The sequence below is a fragment of the Oratosquilla oratoria genome, chromosome 16 (assembly GCF_046742065.1).
Source record: "Oratosquilla oratoria isolate Oo_2021 chromosome 16, ASM4674206v1, whole genome shotgun sequence".
Classification (NCBI taxonomy): domain Eukaryota; kingdom Metazoa; phylum Arthropoda; class Malacostraca; order Stomatopoda; family Squillidae; genus Oratosquilla; species Oratosquilla oratoria.
This window is the reverse complement of record NC_134792.1, coordinates 64,520,745-64,525,744: the sequence shown is the minus strand read 5'-3', so window position 1 is coordinate 64,525,744 and position 5,000 is coordinate 64,520,745.

Here is a 5,000-nt window from a genome sequence, read left to right as displayed (position 1 = left end):
TCCACGTGTTCGTGGACAAATGGGAATACAAATGTGTGTGTATATATATATATGTATATATATATATATATATATATATATATATACATATATGTATATATATATATATATATATATATATATATATTTATATATATATATATATACATAAATGTATATATGTATATATATTTATATATATATATACATATTTATATATATATATATATTTATATATATATATACATATTTATATATATATATGTATATATATGCATATATATACATATTTATATATGTATATATATGCATGACCCTCTATATATGCATATATATACATTTATATTTGAATAATTCGCTAGTGGACAGCGACATCAATCATACAATCCATGACCGTCGCGCAGAGGACTCGAACCACTGCCTATAGACCCAAGAGAGTCCACAGCACCCGCCTTTAACCACTCGACCACAGACGTCTGTGGTCGAGTGGTCAAAGGCGGGTGCTGTGGACTCTCTTGGGTCTATAGGCGGTGGTTCGAATCCTCTGCGCGACGGTCATGGATTGTATGATATATATATATATATATATACATATATATATACATATATATATATATATATATATATATATATATGCATATATGTGTGTATGATTCACCATGGTCTTAGATCACATGCTGAACTCAGAATTGGCAGCTTCGGCCAGTTCGAATGAGAGCTCATAAATCGTATAGTTTGATCTATGGGCAATACTCTATATACATAAACACACACACACACACACACACACACACACACACACACACACACACGACTCGGTGGCGCGGTTGGTAGAGTTTCCGACTGTCACTACGACGGTCTGGGTTCGAATCCTGCCCAGGGCTGAAATAATTTCAGTATCGCTGCGCTTCGAGTCGTTACTCCAACTCTCGTGGGCTGGGAGTTGTGTGTGTGTGTGTGTGTGTGTGTGTGTGTGTGTGTGTGTGTGTGTGTGTGTGTGTGTGTGTGTGTGTGTGTGTAAGGTCACAGCATTACCCATAGATCGGTCATACGAGCTCTGGGCTCTCTTCTGGGAGGAAAATAGCTGTCGATCACGAGTCCAACACGTGATCCAAATACTATGGTGAATACACACACACACACACAATGCACACACAATACCTGCATCTTTGCCCTATGCTGTAGTTCCCCTCTAATGAAGGTGATGTCTTTTCCGTTAATGGCAATTTCATGCTTACTGCACTACTATTGCTACTACTACTTATGATAGTAATAATGATGATGATATCAATAACATTAAGGATGATATTAATAGTAATAGTAGTAACAATAGTGATAAATATGATAATGATAATGATAACAATTAGAACAATAACAATAATGATAATAATAGTAATAAATAATAACAATAATAATAATAATAATAATAATAATAATAATAATAATAATAATAATAATAATAATAATAATAATAATAATAATAATAATAATAATAATAATAATAATAATAATAATAATAATAATAATAATAATAATAATGATAATAATAATAATAACAATAATAACAATAATAACAATAATAACAATAATAATAGTAACAATAATGACAACAACAACATTGATAATGATACTCCTATGGGAAGTACAGGAGGATGCCAAAGTAGGTCAACCGAAAAAAGAAGAAACCAGGAGAAGCTTCGTCACGTCTTACTTCATCCATCACCCTTCCCACGTGTGTGCACGGGTATCCTGGGCTAGTGGCTGCCACCACCACCCTTGGAGGTGCTCGACTCGGCTTTTGGGTCATTGAAAGCCCCTCGCAATCACACGCGATGGACACCTTCTGAACTCTGCCTCAAACTGAGCGAGAGTGACACGTACAGTGCTTCTATAGAGTGTGGCATACGTTGTGATCTACTACTCTCACTCTCTCTCTCTCTCTCTCTCTCTCTCTCTCTCTCTCTCTCTCTCTCTCTCTCTCTCTCTCTCTCTCTCTCTCTCTTATTTCCCATCTATGTGCTATTTGAATTTTTTTCTCTTCTGAATATAGTAAATCAAGCTGCATAGTACAATAAGTATCACTTTTTGGGATTACGAAAACGATTCGAATTGATTGTATGACACGTGGCAACAGCGCTTTCCCCCACCCCATGTTGCCACATCGAGGGCTCACAGGTGAGACAGGTGTGATGGGTTATAGCTAATCGTTGTTATATTCCTAAAAAGTGATACTCGTTGTACTATACAACTTCCTTTACTGTTAACAGAAAGTAAAAATAGATAAATAAATAAATAAATGAAATAGCAGTTGAAAAATAAGAGAGAGGCACGTACTGAGGTTGAGGAAATCACGATGTATGCCACACCCTGAACGGACTCCTTGGAGCGCACAGACTATAGTGCCGAGACAATGGCGTGCTACGTTCATGATGAAACAATGACGTCATCGTGACGGAATATGACGTCACAGCCTCTCCAGGCGAGCAGAAAGAAAAGGAGTTTCCTGTGCTGATTCGATCTTATCTATTTTGTTGAACTTGTTCATTTGTTTATCTATTTTCTTATCAATTTCTTTATCATTTTTATTTCTATCTATTTTTTGATGACGCAATAATGCTGCTCCTACCAGCAATGTTAGCGTCTAATAGATATGGCGGCGCTGGAATGAAGGAGAAAGACAGACAGACAGACAGACAGAGAGAGAGAGAGAGAGAGAGAGAGAGAGAGAGAGAGAGAGAGAGAGAGAGAGAGAGAGAGAGAGAGAGAGAGAGAGAGAGAGAGAGAGAGAGAGAGAGAGGGAGCGGCGACGTACCTCAGACTTTTTCTTATCTTATGTATTTATTTATTTATTTTATTAATTTACTTATTGATTTGCTTGTTTATTCGTTTATTCATTTATTCATTTATTCAGTTATTCATTTATTCATTTATTCATTTATTCATTTATTCATTTATTCATTTATTCATTTATTCATTTATTCATTTATTCATTTATTCATTTATTCATTTATTCATTTATTCATTTATCCATTCATACATTTGTTTATTCATTCATTCATTCATTCATCTATTCATTCATTCATTCACCTACCTATATTTTTATCAATTTATTCTTCCATCTATCTATCATCTATTTATCTATATATCTATTTCTCTATACCTATTTATCTATTCATTTATTAAAAAATGATCTATTTATTTATCTATCTACTTATCTATCTATTCATTTGTGTATTCATCATTTTCTACATCGCCTATGGATAGGCCTTGCCAAGTAGCTCAAAGGCGGATTTTGGGGGTCTGAATTGTGAGGGTTCTATCGATCAAAAGGTCTCCCCCGCCCTCCCCCCTTCCCATCCTTCCACCCTCCCACCTTCCCTTTATCCCCCCGTATCCCCCTTATCCCCCCCCCTCTAACTGCATGAAACCATCATCTCCCAACAGGAACAATATCTACAAAGAACGCCACCTAGATGAAAGGGGCTATAAAGTAATTGGGAGGGAGGGGGAGGTAAGGCGAGGGGGGGGGAAGAGACTAGAGAGGTCCCAAAATTGATGATGTTGATAGTGAGGAGGAGGAGGAGGAGGAAGAGGAGAAAGAAGAGCAAATGGGGGAAGAGGAGGAAGAGGAGGAAGAGAAGGAAAAAGAGCAAAAGGGGGAAGAAGAGGAAAATGAGGAAGAGGAGTAAGAGGAGGAAGAGGAGGAAGAGAGGGAAGAGAAGGAAGAAGAGGAAGAAGAGGAAGAGGAGGAAGAGGAGGAAGAGGAGGAGAATAATAACAGGAGGCGATACGAGGTGAGACGAGACATCACGGATGAAGAAATTGAGCATATGAGGCACCATTTTGTGTAATCAATTCACCCCCACCCCCGCCTCCAGGCCGCCCTTCTCCAGAGCAGTCTTGAGCCGATCGTTCAAGTCGCGAGCAACACCCGAGGAAGCGTCCACGCTGGCCTCGATCTGGGAAGTGATTTTTGGCGTTTAGAGACAAAGAGAAGGAGACAGAAACACGTTAGTATAGCAGGTGTAGAATGAGGGGAGGAGGAGGGGGAAGGGGGAAGGGGAAGGGGAGGAAAGCTGGAGGGGGGAGAAGAGAGAAAATAAAGAGAAAGGGATAAAGTTGGGAGGGGGAGAACAGATGGGGGGAGGAGGGGGAGGAGGGGGAGGAGGGGAGGAGAAGGAGGGGGAGGAGGAGGAGGAGGCTGAGTAGCCGGAGGGGGAGGGGGAGGGGGTGGGTGACGAATGCTACGAGGGTCGGCAGGGACAAAAGGAAGAACTGAAGGGCCGAGTTAAGACTAATGACGCTCGAGCAGAAGCAGGAGCACAAGGCGGAGGCGGTGAAGGACGAGCGAGACAGAGAGGGAGAGGGAGAGGGAGAGGGAGAGGGAGAGATAGAGAGATAGGGAGAGAGAGAGAGAGAGAGAGAGAGAGAGAGAGAGAGAGAGAGAGAGAGAGAGAGAGAGAGAGAGAGAGAGAGAGAGAGAGAGAGAGAGAGAGAGAGAGAGAGAGAGAGAGAAGAGGAACTGTGCAGAGGGGTGAGGTCAGGAGTGGGTTGGGGTGGGACAGAGAGGCCTCTTGCTTTCGACGCCTTCATCATTGTGATAAACACCTAAACGCAAACTGAGACGCAGGCGACACAGGCGACGCAGGCGACACAGGCGACGCAGGCGACACAGGCGACGCAGGCGACGCAGGCGACACAGGCGACGCAGGCGACGCAGGCGACGCAGGCGACGCAGCACAGAGCAAAGGCAGACTTCCTGTTGCTGAACTGAAGTACAGTTTGAACTTCTCTCTCACTTGAAATGCTGAGGTAGTACATCTAGAAGCATTCCAAGTGAGAGAGAAGTTCAAACTGTACTTCAATTCAGCAACAGGAAGTCTGCCTTTGCTCTGTGCTGCGTCGCCTGTGTCTCCTGCGTCTCAGTTTGCGCTTAGGCTTGAGAGATGTGTCCTGCTGCTGCGGGCAGGATCATGAAGAATAGGCAAATGTCTCCTTCACCGTTCACAAGGTAGAAGGGT